This window comes from Macrotis lagotis, chromosome 8 (assembly GCF_037893015.1).
Source record: "Macrotis lagotis isolate mMagLag1 chromosome 8, bilby.v1.9.chrom.fasta, whole genome shotgun sequence".
Lineage (NCBI taxonomy): Eukaryota > Metazoa > Chordata > Mammalia > Peramelemorphia > Peramelidae > Macrotis > Macrotis lagotis.
Genome location: NC_133665.1, coordinates 34454160 through 34472753, shown reverse-complemented (window position 1 = coordinate 34472753; position 18594 = coordinate 34454160).

Here is an 18594-nt window from a genome sequence, read left to right as displayed (position 1 = left end):
AAGCAGCTTGCTGTGTGCCCTGAGGGCTGAGCTTCACGGTGCTCATTCTGGCAGATGTACCCTGGCTGTTCCCCTAATTTGTGCCCGGTGCTCCCCCAGGGTGTACGTAGGTCAGGAAACTGCCCCCCCCGCTGCTGTGAGCTGTAGCTCCCGGCTCCCTGGGGCTTCCTCCAGGAGGCTGAAGTTCTTTCACTCTGGTGGCCCCCCTCTGGTGGGCCACCCCTCCAACCCTGGGAAGCAGAGCCTTTCTCCTCTTTTCCAGGTTACCTTGAGTAGGAGAACTGCCTCATTGAGTCCCTCTGTAGGTTCTGTCTCTCGAAAATTTAGTTAGAGTCCTTAGTTTCAAAGATTTATGAGAGAGCGCCTAGGACAAGATCCACTCTTTTTGCCATCTTGACTCCACCCCTCCTTGTCCCTTTTAATGAGATTGATTTTTGCTTTTACTTTATCTGAGATTAGGATCTCAACCCCTGAATTTTTTGCATTAGCAGAGGTATAATATATGTTGCTCCAACCTTTTACCTTTACCCTGTGTGAATCTTTCTGATTCAGGTGTGATTCTTGTAAACAATATATAGCTGTATTCTGGTTTTTAATCCATTCTGTTATCCCCTTACATTTTATGGGACAGTTCATCCTATTCACATTTATAGTTAAGATTACTAATTCTGTTTTTCCCTCCATGCTATTTTCTCCATTTAAAATTTTGCTTCCTTTGCCCTTTAACTTTTAAAAATGTAACTTTGTTTATTTTCACTTTTAACATTCTCTGTCCCTTTTGGCAGTCCCTTCTTCCCTTAGGTTTGCTTTTTACTCAGTCCCCCGCCCAGGACCTGTAGATTAGGGGAGATTTTTAAACCCAAGTGAGAATGCATCTTATTCCCTCACTGGGCTAAATCAATTGAATAGAATTTACTCAGCATTCACATTCTCTCTTCTTTCCCTCTAAAATAATACATATTTATGCCTATTCCTGGTGTCATTTATCATTAATCAAAGTTTGATTATTTAATTGCTTAATAAGCTCATATTATTATCAAGGTATAATCACAAATTGTATGCTTGATTGCTTGATGAACAGCATTATCTCAAATTACATTAGCTAATAATTTTAATCATCTTTTACATTACCCCTTTTGCAAGTATTTTTCAAGGACAATCATCTTCATGATCATCAGCCACCTTGAGTGTATGTCATAGGTTTTGGTGTGTTGTATCATTGTTGTCATTATCTAGGATGAAATGATTATTTCTTTCTATAATTTGGTGCTTGATCCACTCATTCTTTAAAATGAGGTTCCTTAGTTTCTAATTAGTTCTGAGTCTATATCTCCCTGGCCTAATATTGAATATGATTTTTATTGCATTATTATTTGAGAAAGATGTATGCAATATTTCTGCCTTTCTGCAACTGTTCATTAGGTTTTCATGCCCTAGTACATGGTCAGTTTTTGTGTAAGTGCCATGTACTACAGAAACAATGTATATTCCTTTCTATCCCCATTCAGTTTCCTCCATAGGGCTTTCCTATCTAGAATGTATAACAATCTATTTATCTCCTTAACTTCCTTTTTCTTTATTTTATGACTATATTTATCTTACTCTGAGATAAACTCTAGTAGTGTTTTGCTGTTTATGTCTTCCTGCAGCTCTTTCAACTTCTCCTCTAAGAATTTGGATGCTATACCATAAGGTGCATACATATTTAGTATTGAAATTATTTTATTCTCTATGGTACCTTTTAGGAGAATAGTTTCCTTGCTTATCTCTTTTAATACTATCTATTTTTGCAGCTGCTTTTTTTGATATAAGGATTACAGACCCTATAATACAGGCCTATAAGTCTCAGCTTGTCCCTTATTGATCTGTTCTTGAGGTCAGTGGCTTTGCTGATTAGGCATTTTACAGATTCTTCTTTTTTTATTTTTGATTATTTGGTTTTGTTTAACCAAATCTTGTTGTCTCAGGAAGTCATTAATTTCCACTGGGGATAGAAGTACATGACATCTAATTGATAATTGTCTTTTTTTAGAGAATAATTTTCTTCATTTACTTTTATAACTCCTTTTCCAGTTGGTCAATTCTATTTTTTGAAGGAGTTTTCCATTTCCCCCAGGTGTATTTTTGAGAGAATCATTTTCTTATGGATTTGCCCAGTTGAAGATCTGTGAGATTTATTCTCATTTTTTATTTGTCCAATTTTGTTTTCCAAGGATTTGTTTTCCTGTTACAAGGTGTTTATTTTGCCTTGAGTTTTTTTCCCAATTTTTCCAATTGATTTTTAACTCTGTCCTGATTTCTTCAAGGATGACTTCTGGGCTGGAGACAAATTCATATTTTCCTCAGAACTGCTAAATCTCTCTGGGTTAGAATCTATTTCTTCTTAGTATTTCTCCATAGATTCCCTTTCTCACTGGCCTTTCTTCATTTTGCTAGGATCTTGGGCAGGGGGGCTAGCTCTCAGAGGTTTGCTTTTGAAGATCCTATAGGATTTGTTCACTTGGCTTAGTAATTCCAAGTTCCAACCAACCAGTATGGAGTACTGGCTGCTTTTTCTGGAGTGTTTGGGGCCCTCAGCAATTGAATATCTGTTAAGAGGTTTCCTTCATGTTGTTTTTGAGGGGAAAGAGGAGCACTTAACACAGTGCCTGTCTTCCCTTTGTCATCTTGGCTGGAATTCCATTTCTCTCTTTCTTAAGCTGTGGGATTACATTTTCCAATCCATTTAAATTCCAATTCATTATTATAATTTTTTGAATTGCTTTAATTTTGTTCAAAATTGTTTTTCCTTATTTGATTTTTACAATATTTTTAATTTTTTTTTAATTTAAGGCAATGTGGTTCTATCCACTGTGCCACCTAGCTGCCCCTTTACAATGCTTTTAATCTCTTCCTGTGCAAAAAAACCACTGGACAGTTTCTTCTGAAGGAAAAATGACATGATAAACTTCATCTTTTTCTGTATATGAACCCAGATTTTCTCTTTCCTCATCATTAATATCTGTAGTTGAATTCTTTCTCCATTACTTAATCCTAGTAATCATCATCATCATCATCATCATTTTCATCACCCTTATTAAGCATTTTTTTATTAAAGTCTGGTTCTAGAATTGTGATGTGCAGAATGTTGCCTCAGGCTTCATGTCCTTCTGAACTGTATCTGGTGACTCACCTTGGGTACTTCACTTAGTTCACCCCTGAACTAAGATTAGAGTCCCTAGTCATGTTGTTACTGCAAATGCTGTTGTTCTCCGAAGTCTCTCCTTTAGCTCCCCTGTAGCTCACTCTTGTGTCATGGAATTGAAATCAGGAACTCTGCTCTCCACAATCAACAAGAGCCTCACTCCTCTGATACAAACTCAATGAATGTATACATGCTTCATCTCACCCACAATTGTAGTCTGGGACTACATCAGGTCAGTACAGTTAGGCCTGAACTCCTGCAATAGTGGAGCGTGCTTTAAGCTTCTTGTACTCAGCTGTCCATCTTCTTTACTGTCTGTAAGGTGAAAGCTTCTGAAGACTAGGATGTAGGCAGACCCAGTTACCTGACTCAATTGTTTGTTAAGTCATCAGGGATCTTCCTGGAGAAGTTTGCTCTTCAATGATGCCAAATCTCTCTTTGGAGGTCAGGTCTTTCCTAAATCCTTCCAAGTTGTCAAGGGTACATTGGCTTTACCCTGAAGTTTTAATTATATTTATTTCTGCTGCTCAAAGTTCACTTTGAGGAGATGTCTTATTTTAGGAAAATTTTGGAGAACCTGGCATTTATTGTCTTATTCCACCATCCAAGAAGTTATTTTGATCTTGATATTGTTCTCTAATTTCCTTACTGCTCCATCATCTAAAAATGTATTCTAGGTTGTCCTCGATTATGATTTAAGAGATCACCAATAGATTTCAATGGGGAGCCACAGAGATCCTGTGTATAGAAATTTCATAAAACCATAAAAAAGAAAACAGTGCTATTCTCTGGCAATGTTGACATCTAATTGTTGAGCATCTGTATTTTACCTTATTAAAGTTTAAATGGGAACTTTCATACTTTCATTTCAATGATTTTATATTTCTTTACTTTTTGCTGAAAGATTTTAAGCATGAAATTCTAAAATGAAGAAATTACTGTTTTCATTAATTTTGCCTTATTCTTTCCAAAAATCTGTTGGGCCTACAACCATGCCATTTATAAATAACTAAAGACACATATAATATCCTTTCTCTCTTATGACATTTTGTTTTATTTTTATTTTATTATTATTTTGTTTTGCTGACAAAAATTTGTGAAGCTCCTTTCTACATTTCTCTCTAGAGTTCATATTCAATCAATTGTCAAGATCATTGATTTGGCCACAAAATCTCTAGCAACCACCTAGTTTTCATTCATAATGACCTTAACCTAAGTTAGACAATTGCTATTACTTGCATGAAATGTGATAACTTTTTTATTTACTTTCCTTCTCTGGTCTTTCACCATTCTAACATTTATATAATTGCCAAGATGTATCCTTTTGCCCCATTATCTTCAGTGGTTCTACAAGAGTGAATTAAACTCCCTATTTTTGACATTCAGTGCCATGCACATCTGGATAACTTTTCTAGTGTTCTTTACCATTACTTTCTTTCATACAATCTACACTCAATCTGAAATGAATCACAAGCTAGTGGATCAAACTCAACAGGCCATTTCTGACTTCACACTATTTTTATAGCCTGTCTCATATATTCGTAAGTTACTTTGACCTTTCCCAATAACCTTTATTTTTTAACATTATTATTCTTATTAGGCAGTTGGGTAGGATTAGGTAATATATGTCATTGAGTCAGGAAATCTTCTCTTCCTAAATTCATACCTTGTCTAAGTCACTTGCTAGCTATGTGACTCTGGTTGAATCACTTAACCTTGTGTTCTTCAGTTTCCTTAACTGTAAAATGAGATGGAGAAGGAAATGAGAGATCACTCTAGTATCTTTGCCAAAAAGATCCCAAATGGGATCACAAAGAATCAGACATGACTGAACAACAACATTTTTAGTAGAAAGAGTAGTAGTAGTAGTAGTAGTAGTAGTAGCAGTAGCAGTAGTAGTAGTAGTAGTAGTAGTAGTAGTAGTAGTAGTAGTAATAGCTAACATTTATATAGCCTTTTAGTTGTTTATATAATCTCATTTTATCCTCACAACAACCCTGTAGGTAGATGCTCTTCTTTTACGCATTTTATAGATAAGGAATCTGTGAGCAGAGGAAAACAAAACAAAAATACCCATGAATATAGTACTTACTATATACCAGACATTATAGTTTTACAAAAGTTATCTTCTAGCAACAACCATGAAAGTTGGTGTTATTAGTTTAAAGATGAGGAAATTGAAGTCAAATGAAGTTAAATGACTTACCTCAGGTAACATAGCAAGGCCTAGTTATCTATCTACTATGCCATCCAACTGTCCTTATAAGAACAGACAAAAGGGAAAGGAAAGGAATGAAATAAGTAGGTATATAGAGTCTTTTGTTCATCATTCCCTCACTTCTGTATTGTCTTATTCTTCATGTCCCCATTTGAGTTTTTATTGGCAAAGATGCTGGAGTGGGTTGCCATTTTCTTCTCATACTCATTTTATAGATGAGAACGGAAGCAACAAGATTAAGTGACTTGACTAAGATCAAACAACTGGTAAGTGTCTATAGCATAACCTTGGTCATTTGTACTTGGGGCTCCCTTCTATTAGCAGTGCTATTAGCAGAGAGTTAGCATTTTCTTGAATAGAAAACACACACTAGACATGTAAATGTGTATAGGTGGATGTAAGACAATCATGGCAAACTATTCAGTTTAGAAATGCCATCAGTTGTTTCATTAATGCAAATATATGTAAGATATATAAAGCAATTGCAGCTTAATGAAAAGTAAATCTTGCTAAAAACATGAAATAGGCATTAAAAGTATGACTCTGTTACCAAAAAACTTCAAAATGTCTGACAAATTTATTTTTCCTTAACTAAAGATTTCAGGATTTTTCAAATATAATCATTCTTATATATTAATTTAATAAAGAAGAGTTTTTCCATAAGCACTTATCTTTTGTTATAAAGTTATAAAGATCATTTGACTTATGACATTAGGATCCATGACAGAGCTCTATCTAAGGCATTGGAATCTGCTTTATCTACTTTCCTTTGTCCTTTGGATCTCTGATGCTGGCGCTTAGGTTGACAGTGTCCCTGGATGCTGACCTGGAGAGAGCATAGACTTGACCGTTATCACCACCTATGTGACTTGAGAGGCATCTTTCACCTAATAAAGTAAAACCTCAATCTTGTACTCAGCTCAGAGACCAGAGGAGTTCTTTGGGAGCCTGGGAGTCATCAGATGCAATATCCCTCTTTCTTCCCTTGGACTGAGTCACTCTCCATTTGCAAAATCACACTGGCTTCTCCTTCCAAGGGTATATAGGTGATATTGTTCTTATATACATCCCATCATGATGGCAATCAGGACTGAGGGCAGGGTGGTGAAAACCACTTTGATAACACTTGCAATGACTGCAGTGTTGGCAACAGCTTTAGGAGTCATGATTTCAGTGGCCTGAGGGAGTGAAGTGGATATCAACTATTCTGCTTTTCTGGGATTTGGAGACCTATCTTGGTAGTAGTGGTGTAAGTGCAAGAAAGTGACTTCACAACTTGAGAGGTAGAGGAGATCTCAGGTAGAGGACCTGTCTCCTATGTGGTGTCCCTGGCTTGACTCTAGACACTGTGGAGAGAGGGAGTCACATGGTTGGACAAGAGAAACTGGGTGCCCCAACCTGGAATCTGTAGGTTGTGTTCCCTTGTTGTGGCAAAGATGACTGAGAATGTGAGTGAGAACAACTAGGGGCAACTTCCCTCTTTAATTTTAAAAAAGAGAATAAACTATCCCAAACATCAAGAAATAAATTATCCTGGAGAAATATAACATATATACAAGTAAGTAAACACAAGACACTTTGGGATTTTAATTCACCAAGACTCAATATTCTTAGCTTTATATTGAGGTTTCTAGACAAGGTGGCCTCTGAGGCAGACTCCTTCCAGCAATAAAATTGCCATCCTATGGCAGAGGAGAGAGAGAGAGAGAGAGAGAGGAGAGAGAGAGAGAGAGAGAGGAGAGAGAGAGAAGAGAGAGAAAGAGAGAGAGAGAGAATCAAAAATTGTGGGAGTGGTGAGGATCATGTCTTGGTTATTTAAAGGAATATATGCATTCAAAAGCAAATAAATGAAGCAAGCATAGGCCAGTATGGGAGTCAGCTTGCATGGAAATATAGAAGTGGGACATAGAATGGCCCACTCAAGAGAATAGCTGGTTGTCCAGTTGGTTAAAATTCTGAACGTACGAAAGAGAGTAATATCAAAGACTCCCGCAATATAAAAGCTCTCTTCTACTCATTGCAGTTTCCCTAACTAGTTCCCATCTCTGTGGCTTTGCTTATGTTGTTGGTTGTCCAGTTTGAATTACTTTCTTTCAGTTTCTGTCTACTAACATTCTATATTTTCCAAGGCCCAATTCATTTGTCACTTTTCTTCTCCAACTGGAAATGAACTTCTCTCTCTCTCTCTCTCTCTCTCTCTCTCTCTCTCTCTCTCTCTCTCTCTCTCTCTCTCTCTCTCTCTCTCTCTCTCTCTCTCTCTGAATTATTATAGAATCTATTCTGCCTCACACTCATCTTACACTAACTTTACTGTAGTTATTTGTACATTTGTCTCATTGCTTCTCCCTAGATTGGAAATTTCTTGACAGTATGAACTCACATCTCACACTTTGCATCATCCACAGCATGTGGTATAAATTCCTTATACACAGTAAGCATTCGAAACATAGTTGTTGAGTGAATGAAATATATGCCCACCCATTTTGCTATTTTACTTCTCCAAATATCATCTTATATCTTGATCTTCACAGTAGAATCCGCCCTTTGATGATTCAAGAGACCTTTCACTTATTAGGAAGGATGAAGTGAAGATAGGGTTTATGGTGGAGACACAAAAAAAAGAATATGGGGAAGGAGAATTTGTACCTTGTCCCAAGTAATTTGAAAATATCTAATGTCTCCTGGCTAGCATGAATTCTAGTTTGCTGAATTCTGCTTCCCCTACAACTGTGAAAGTCTGGGGTGACTCATATGTCTGTGAGTTTATAGAGTAGGAAGAAAAGACAATAGGTATAAAAAATTAAGTACAAGATGTGTAAATAAATAACCACAGTGAGATGAATAGAAATTAAATACTGTAGTAGCCCATAGAGAAAAGGAGGGGAAGCAGTTATCAGATAGCTATTTATTTGACTCTATGAAGGTCATATACCATAACTCTTATTGCCTATACCAAAGTCTCTTGATAGACATAAACTTTCATGGTCTTGGTTAAGCCATATCTTGAGACAAAAAGTTGAGTAAGCACACAAAGTGACAAAGACAGGCTGGGAAAACACCATCAGAAATATCCATCTGGAATAATCAGTTATGGTCTGCCTACACAGAAGTCATTCCTACTAAAAACACTAAAGAGTTTAGGAATAAATGGATTCTTCCTCAGAATAATAAACAATAACTATCTAAAACCATCAACAAGAATTATAAGGAACGGGGATAGGCTGGAGGCTTTCCCAATAAGAGGGTAACTGAAGGCGGAAGAAGAGGAAGAAGAAAGAAGGAAAGAAAGAGACAGAATGAAAGAATGAAATAAAAAGAGAAAGAAAGAAGAAAGAAAGAAAGAAAGAAAGAAAGAAAGAAAGAAAGAAAGAAAGAAAGAAAGAAAGAAAGAAAGAAAGAAAGAAAGAAGAAGGAAGGAAGGAAGGAAGGAAGGAAGGAAGGAAGGAAGGAAGAAACAAAGAAAGAAACAAAGAAAGAAACAAAGAAAGAAAGAAGGAGATGGAAGAAAGAAGAATGGGGAAGAAGAAAGAGAAGAAGGAGAAGGAGGAAAGGGAGGACAAAGGGAGAAGAAGAAGAAGAAGAAAGAAGAAACAAAGAAAGAAACAAAGAAAGAAAGAAAGAAAGCAAGAAAGAAAGAAAGAAAGGAAGGAAGGAAGGAAGGAAGGACGGAAGGAAGGGAGGGAGGAAGGAAGGAAGGAAGGAAGGAAGGAAGGAAGGAAGGAAGGAAGGAAGGAAGGAAGGAAGGAAGGAAAAGAACATTTAATGAATTAAAAGATTTTCAAATATTTTTGTCAAAAAGACCAGAACTCTTTGAAAATTTTGACATATATGATTCAGGAAATAACAATTAAGTAAACATTAAAGAGCAATTATAATGAACTCAATAAGGTCAAACTGTTTACTTTTTAGTGAGGGGAAAATGTTATTTGTACTCTTAAGAATATTATTACATGAGTAGTTTTAAAGAGAATAGATAAATAAAATGCTTGTGGCTAAGTTGATTATGATCGGATGACTCTAGAAAATGAAATTGTCTAGGAAAAGGTAAAACTGACAAATTATATCATACAGACAAGGGACAAATGGAAGAAGTGTTACAGTGGAAGCAGGTAGAAATGGAGAGCTGGTGGTGCTCAAACTTTTTTTCTTGTCAGAACTGGGTTAAAGAGGGAATTACATATACATCTAGAAGCATATAAATTTTTTAAATTTATTAAGAAATAGGAGGGGAAAGGGGAAGAATAAAGAAACAACTTTTAGAAGTTTGTGTGGATAAAGAAGTATGAGGGTGGGGATAGAGGATAAATTAGGGATTATTGAAACATTATTATTATTATTATTATTATTATTATTATTATTATTATTATTATTATAGATTAAGGAATATGAGCATAAAAGAAGAAAATAAGGGAGGATTTTTTAAAGTATGGATTAGGGAGCTAATATTTAGAAGTAAATTTGATATGTGAGGAAGGATAGTGAAAAAAGAGAATACGAGGATACAGTGAGAAAAAATAGGATGGAAGAAAATACACAACTAGTAATCATAATTTTAAATGTAATTAGGATGAACTCACCCATAAAAAGTAAATGAATAGTAGAATGAAATAAGTCAGTATTTGACAATGTATTATTTATAAGAAATATTTTAAATGAGAGATTCAAACAGTTAAAAATAAAGAACTGTAGTAGAAAAAGCTGTTAGAGGAATCATGATCTAAGATAAAGTTAAAATAGATTTAATTAAAAAATTAAATTACATTGTAAAAAGATAGTATAGATAGTGAAGCAATATCACTGCTAAATCTATATGCATGAAATTCTCAAACATCTAAATTTTTAAAGGAAAAAGTTAAATGACTTACAGGTAGAAATAGCTAGTAATACTGAATAGTATTGAACTTTAACCTTCCCCTCTCAGAATAAGATAAATCTACTAGAAAATCAATTAAAAAGTAGTAAAGAAGGTGAACAGAATTTTAAATTAGGTACAAATGTAGACAGAATTGAATGGAAAAGAAAGATATACTTATTTTTTTTCCTCAAGAATACATGCTATTGGGGCAGCTAAGTGGTTAGAGCACTGCCCCTATAGTCAGGGGGACCTGAGTTCAAATCCTACCTCAGACACTTAACAATTACCTAGCTATGTGACCTTGGACAAGTCACTTAAACTCATTACCATGCAAAAAGCAAAAAAAAAAAAGAGTATGTGGTACCTTTACAAAAATTTATCATATATGAGGATGTTAAAAAAACTTTACATTTGAATACAGAAAAGCTGATTGCATCATTTTCAAATCACAATTCAATAAACTACATTCCACAAGGTACCATAGAAAAAATATTAAAACTACTTGAAATTAAATAATCTAATCTTAAAGTATGAATGAGTTGAAGAACAAATTATAAAAGTAATCAATTAATACAATGTCATTAAAGTGAAAAATAGTAAAGAAACAACATGTCAAAACTTATGGCATGCAGCAAAATCAATAATCAGAGGAAAAATTTTATCTCTAAATGTTTATATCAATAAAATAGAGAAAGGACAGGCCAGAGAACTGGGCATATAGTTTCAAAAATAAAACAAAAGAAAAGAAAAAAATTTAAAATTCTCATCTGGAGTTCCTAAAAGTCCAAACTTTTGCCAAATTGATGAAACAATAAAATATCCCAAGGTACATAATTAAAGGTCTTTATCTCTGTGACCCTATGATTTCAATCCTCTAATGATCAGATTGATGGTAAGCATGAGTTCCACACTTAATACCTTCTTATTCCCTAATACATTTCATTTTCTGCTCCAGTAAAAAAAAAAAAAATATATATATATATATGTGTATATATATATATATATATATATATATATATATATATATGTATATATACATATATATTCATATAATTTGTGCACAGTTTCAGATCGGGTTATATTAATTTCAATAAAAATATCAATAATAATGATGATGAAGATAGATCTGTATATAGTGGCCAAGTTAATATAACTCTTTTTATGTGACAGGCACTATGCTAAAAACTCTACAATTACTATCTCATTTTATCCTCCCCAAAATTGTTGAAGATCGGTGCTATTTTTCAGCTGAGGAAACTGAGGCAAATAACAATTAAGCAATTAGCCCAGGAACTTATAGCAACAAAATATATGAGATGATATTTGAACTTAGGTTTCTAAAGAATGTTTAGCTTTCCAGCACCCAGAAGTCTGGTTAGCTTATTTGTATAGCAGTTAGTGCCATAGGTATAAACCAATTCAAACTTTACTTTTTCTAGTGTTATTTATATAGATCCCTAGACTCCCAGTTAACATAACTCAAGTTGAAGATAGTGGATAGGTTCATAGCTACTCAAAAATACAACTCATGAGTTCCCAATTAATGGATTAAAAATTTCTAGTTATCTAGAATACATAATTCCATGGACCATGTTGTCCTACAAATTTATACATAATCAGGGGGACGTATGAGAATTAATGAAGTTCTACTTGTTAAGGCTTGTTTGGCTCTTGTCCTTGCTTATTGAAAAAGATCAAAATGACATTACCATATTTGAGACAAATTACAGTGTGTTTGACTGTGGATGATCAAAGCTTGGAATGTTTTACTACAGGTGAGTAAATAGTCTATGTGAACACCTGGGGTGTTGATCTAAACTTATGATCCCATGTTTTCTTTGAGTTGCTTCAACTCTACTTTGCTCAAAGAGCATAGCACCCTCTCTGATGAGGGTATGTCATGCTGAGTGGTCCTATATCAGTGTCTCCCATGCTGCATAATAAATTCTAAAGTTCTTAAGAGTGACCTTCAGAGTGTCCTGGTATCACTTCTTCTTGACACTTGTGAATGCTTGCGCTGTGTGAGTTCTCCAGTTGTTTGACAAGTATACATTTGCCATTCCAACCAATGTGGTTAGTCCATCATAGTTGCAGTCTCTGTGGTAATGTTTGAATGCTTGACAGTTTTGCTTGGAAAAGGACCTCAGTGTCTGGTATCTTCTAACAGGTGATCTCCAGAATTTCCTTAAGACAGTTTAAAGGAAGCTATTCAATTTCCTGGCATAGGTGAACTGTATACCAGGTTTCACATGTGTACAGCAATGAGGTCAGCACAATAGCTCTGTAGACCTTCAATATGGTCCTTAGTCTAATACTTTTTCTCCCTTCACACTTTCTTTCAGTCTCCCAAATATAGAGCTTGTTCCGGCAATGTGTATGTCAATCTCATTATCCAACTGTACCTCCCTGGAAAGGTTATGATCAAGGTAAGTGAACTTATCCACAGTATTCAAAACTTCTCATAATTAGTTGAGATGCATTATATGTCTTTGATCCATAAATATCCTTCAGATATCACTGATGCACCTTGGATTATTAATATCTGCATAAAAGTGAGTTTCTTCTGTCTTTCTTATTTAGCCGAGATTTCTACATCTCTCTAAGCTTTGTTTGGACTGTACTTCTGATGTAATTAAATGCTACCTTCTTAAAAATAGATGAATTATCCTGATGGTAAACCCAGTGGAGTTCTTGTTTTTCATTTAGCAGCTTCTGCATTTCCCAACATTTTCATCAAATCAGTCTTGATGTTTGTGAGCATTCTGAACCAAAAGGCAAATGCAGTACTGCATAGCAAATATCTGAAAACTGCCCACTCTTTTTCTGTTCCACTGTTCCAAACTATATGGTGGCTCAGCTTTCTCTCCAAGTTAGCAACAATCTGCTCCCACTCAGAGAGTGGACTCAGAGAGGCACTCTAATGTCTTGACATTAATTCTTTTTTGTAGTCATTTTGACTTGGGTCAGCTGTTTTACTTGAATGTAAATACTTAGCTTGGAAAAGACAAATCTGTGATTAGTTCCAGCACTCTTCACTACATATATATACATATATATATATATATATATGTATACACACACATATATATATATATATATATATATATATATATATATATATATATATATATGTTGCCTTTGTCACTCTCACATGCTGTTTGTTTCACTCCTTACAATCACATAATCTATGAGATGCCAACATTTGCTGCAAGGGTGCATTCAGGAAGTTGTATTGCATTTAGGTAAAAAGAAGACAGTGTTTCTGATGAGATCATGAGATACACACATGTTCAGCAGTAGGTTACATTTACTGTTGCTGTTTCCAACTCCCTTCTAAGGATTCTCTGCCATATTTGAAGTCTGAGCCTACTCTAGCATTATAGTCACCCAGAATTACAAGCCTGATCTCTTTTGGCACATTCATGATAAAGGTCTCCGGGTCTTCATAAAATTTTCCTTTATCTTCATCAGAGTTCATCAATGTGGAAGCATAGGCATTGATGATCACAGCATGACGTTTTCTTGCAAGTGGAAATTTCATTGTGAGTTTGTCTTTGACTTCTCTTAGTATTTATTCAAGTTTTCTGCCTAGATTAGTTTTGATTACAAATCTTATCCTTGCTTCATGATGCTCCCCTTCACTGTAGCCACTCCAGAAAAAATATAGGTCCACTTCTGACTTCAGTAAGCTGGCCTTCATTTTCACTCAGTATTGCTACTTGGATATGATATCTGCTGAATTATCTTGCAACAATAGTTGTCATCTTTCAGGTCTATTGGATCTTGCATTGTATATGAGTGCACACACATTCCTTGCTTTGATGATGAGTGGAATCTTCTTTGAAGAAGTTCTTGAAGACTTTTTGTGTTTCAACCACAGGGTGGGATTCCTGCCTGCCTCAATAATGGAGTCAGGTTGAATAAGCACCATTCTTTTTAGGTTTTTGAAAGGCAAATGGGGTTAAGTGACTTGCCCAAGGCCACACAGCTAGGTAATTATAAAGTGTCTGAGACCAGATTTGAACCCAGGTACTCTTGACTTCCAGGCCGGTGCTTTATCCACTACACCACCTAGCTGCCCGGAATAAGCACCATTTTAATGCACTTCTTCTAGCCCCTTCCTCACTCAAGGAGGTGAGCAGCACAATGCTTAAAAGGGCTGCTCAGTAACCTGAGGTACTGTCAAAAACCAATGCTGGTTTCAGTGGGGAAATGATCCCATGGACCTCGGCCACCTGTGTGCAGTATTGTGAGTACAATTCCCAATGTATCCACACCTGCTACTCCATCTCTCATCTGTTGCTACAAGACTTTGAGATAGGAATGGTAAAGTGGTATGGGAATGTCTTTTGATTGATATGCACATTGGATTTGTGAGGTAGAGTCATCATGATTCAGTGGCAAAGCAGAGTCAAGCCAACGGTAATGGCTCAAGGTGCAGTGGAAAGCCTTGGTGTCTTTGATGACTAACCAAACTCTAAGGGCTCCACAATCTGCTTTCAAGGTCATTGGAATGAAGTGTTCATATCCTTCCATTCTGCTAGTGGAAGACTTCACATTCTTGGTGTAGACACTGCCCTTACAAGTCACCAATTAGTTTGAGTCTCTTTCAGTTACCCTCAACCTGGTTTAACCCATCTGTAAAAATGATTTATTGAGGTGTGGTTGCTGTGTATGCTACAGCTTCTTGGAGCCACTGGTGAAAGAGATGGCTCAAGTGGACACAAATTTAGAAAACAAACCTGAAAAGGGCCTGGCAGCCCTCAGACTAAAGGTACTAGTCTTTCTTGAACATATCTTACACCGCCCTTGGTAAGACACATACTTAAGGAACATTTCAGCAGTGTGCATTTGTGAAGAGGACACACAAATAGAGATCATGTCTGGGTAGGTTATATGTATAGATCAAACAACTCCCACTTCTGAAACTTAAAGACCACAAATGTCTTCTAATGATGTGTTCATACTCCTGCTAGACCTGGTCCTCATGGTTACCATGTAGTTTCCATCACAAGTATAATGTACACCAAACATTGTTTGTTCTCAGTTTTTCCTAGACATTAATTAGTGGAATTTCAATGCACTCAAGGTTGTTTTCAGATTTCCTTCTACACAAAAGTTGGTGGAACTTCTATCCTTTTCTTTGTGTTCCACTGAAGTCATAAGATAGAGTATTGCTTATTTCACATATATATATATATATATATACACACATATATATGAAATATATATGTATACATACATAGATATATAAATTTCTTTCCCCCTTATATATAAAGATAGTTTTCAACATTCATTTTTACAAATTTTGAGTTTCACATTTTCCTCCCTTCTTTTGTTCCTTCCCCCTCCCCAAAACAGCAAATATTCTGACAAATGTTATACATGTAAAATCATATTGGACAGCTTTCCATATTAGAAGAATAAGAACAAAAGAAAGAAAAAAGCATGAGAAATAAAAAACAGAACAATTTTTATATAATGAAAATAATAATGCTTTGCCATTCACATTTCAGAGTTATTTCTCTGGATGCAGATAATATTTTTCATTACAAGTCTTTTAAAATTGTCATGGATCATGGTTTAGTTCAAAAGAGTTGTTATTCATAGTTGTTCATCACAAAATGTTGTTATTAATGTGTACAATGTTGCCCTGATTATGCTCTTTTCACTTAGCATCAGTTCATGTAAGTCCATACTTTTCTAAAATTCACTTGCTAATCATTTCATATAATTTTCGATCACATTCACATACCACAACTTGTTGAAGCATTCCCCAATTGATAGACATTCCCTCAATTTCCAAATCTTTGTCACAACAAAAAAAGAGCTTCTATAAATATTTTTCCTTTTTCCTTTTTTGTGATCTCTTTGGGATATAGTGGTATTGTTGGATTGTTGATTGGGTAAGAATCATTTTATGACAGTATGGGCATAGTTCTAAATTATACTCCAGTATAGTTGGATCAGTTAACAGTGCCACCAATAGTTCATTAGTGTCTGAGTTTTGCTACATCCCTTTCAACATTTATCATTTTTCTTTTCTGTAATATTATTAATAGGTATGAAGCAGTATTTCAGAGTTGTTTCAATTTTCATTATTGTAATCCATAGTGATTTAGTGCATTTTTATATGAGTCTAGATAGCTTTAATTTCCTTATCTGAAAATTCTCTATTCATATCCTTGGATCATTTCACAATGTAATTGTAATTGTAACTCATTTCTCTATATATTTTATCAGAATACTGGCTATAAAATTGTTTCCTGTCTTTCTGATTTTCTACTAATCTTGGCTGCATTGGCTTTGTGCAAAAACTTTCCGATTTAATGTAATCACAATTATCCATTTTGCATTTTATAATGTTCTCTGATTGTTGTTTTGAAAGAAACTCTTGCCCTCTTCAGAGATCTGACAGATAAACTATTCGTTATTCTCCCAATTAGTTTATAGTATCATTCTTTATGTCTAAATCAAGTACACATTTCAACTTTATGTCTAAATCAAGTACACATTTCAACTTTATCTTGGTGTAGATTGATCTATACCTAATTTATACAATATTATTTTCTAGTTTTTCTAGAAGTTTTTGTCAAACAGTGAGTTCTTATTATAGAATCTGGAGTCTTTTATCAAACAGTAGATTACTGTAGTCATTAAGTATTATTTTTTGGCATAAATCTATTCCACTAATCCACCATTCTATTTTTTTGTCAGTTTCAAATAGTTTTGATGACTGCCAACTTTAATATAAGTTTCGATCTGGTAAAGGCTAGGCTACCTTCCTTTGCATTTTTTTCATTAATGAATTGAAATTAATTGTTCTTTAAATGTTTGGTAAAATTCATCTAGCTCTGGAGATCTTATTATTAGGGTGTTCAATGATGACTTGTTCAATTTCTTTTTTTCTAAAATGGGATTATTGAATTATTTTATTGCCTCTTCTGTTTAACTGGGAATTTATATTTTTGTAAATATTCATCCATTTCATTTAGATTATAATATTTATTAGCATACGATTGGACCAAATAGCTCTGAATTATTACTTTAATTTCCTCTTCATCAGTAATGAATCCACCCTTTTCATTTTCAATATTGGTAACTTGGTTTGATTCTTTCTTTTTTAAAATCAAACTAACCAAGGCAGTTAGGTGGTGCAGTGGATAGAACACTGACCGTGAAATCAGGAAAAACTGAGTTCAAATCCAACCTAGCTATGTGACTTTGGACAAATGACTTAACACTCCCCCCCTTTGCAAAAAAAAATTAAATTAATGTTTTATGTATTTTATTAAAATTTTCATAAAAATTAATATAATTTTTATTAGTTCAATATTTTTCTTACTTTCATTTTTATCAATTGCTCCTTTGATTTTCACAGTTTCTAATTTGATATTTAATTGGAGAATTTTAATTTGTTCTTTTTCTAGCTTTTGTAGTTGCATACCCAATTCATTGATTTTCTCTTTCTGTAATTTATTCAACCAGGGCTATCTACAGTCATCCTGATTCCTATTTGCCACTGGACCCAGATGGTCCCAGAGCAGAAAGTTAGACTTTTGACTTAGCACACCACTCCCTCACTCAAATTCAATTCATTTTTTTTATCATGGCATCACCTCTCTGTGCCATGGTCTTCTTCAAGAATGAAGGACAAAACATCATTCATACTATAATTTAGAGATGTAAAATTTCCCACAAGACCTGCTTTGGGTACATTTCATATGCTTTTGTAGGTTTTTCCATTATTGTAATTCTCTTTGATCAAATTACTGATTGCTTCCACTGATTTGTTGCTTGACCCACTAATTCTTTAATATTAAGTTATTTTGTTTCCAATTAATTTTACCTGTCTTCCATGATCCTTTATTACACATGATTTTCATTACATCATGATCTGAAAAGATGCATTTAACATTTCTGACTTTTTCATTTGTTCGCAATATTTGTATACCCTAATGCATAGTCAGTTTTTGTGTGCTATGTACTGATGAGTAAAAGGTAATTCCTTTCTAACCTCATTCAATTGTTTCCAAATGTCAATCAAATCTGACTTATCTAAAATTTTATTAACCTTCTTAACTACTTTTTTTGTTTATTTTGTGTATAGATTTATCTAAATATGAGAAAGCGATGTTGAGGGTCCTTCACTAGGATAGTCTCTGTCTTCCTGTAACTCATATAACTTCTTTTATAAAAATTTGAATGCTATACTACTTTTTGCATGTATATGTTTGGTATTGATGATGATGATGATCATGATGATGATGATGATGAAGAAAAAAGAAGAAAAATAAGAAGAGGATAATGATGATGATGATGATGTTGATGATGATG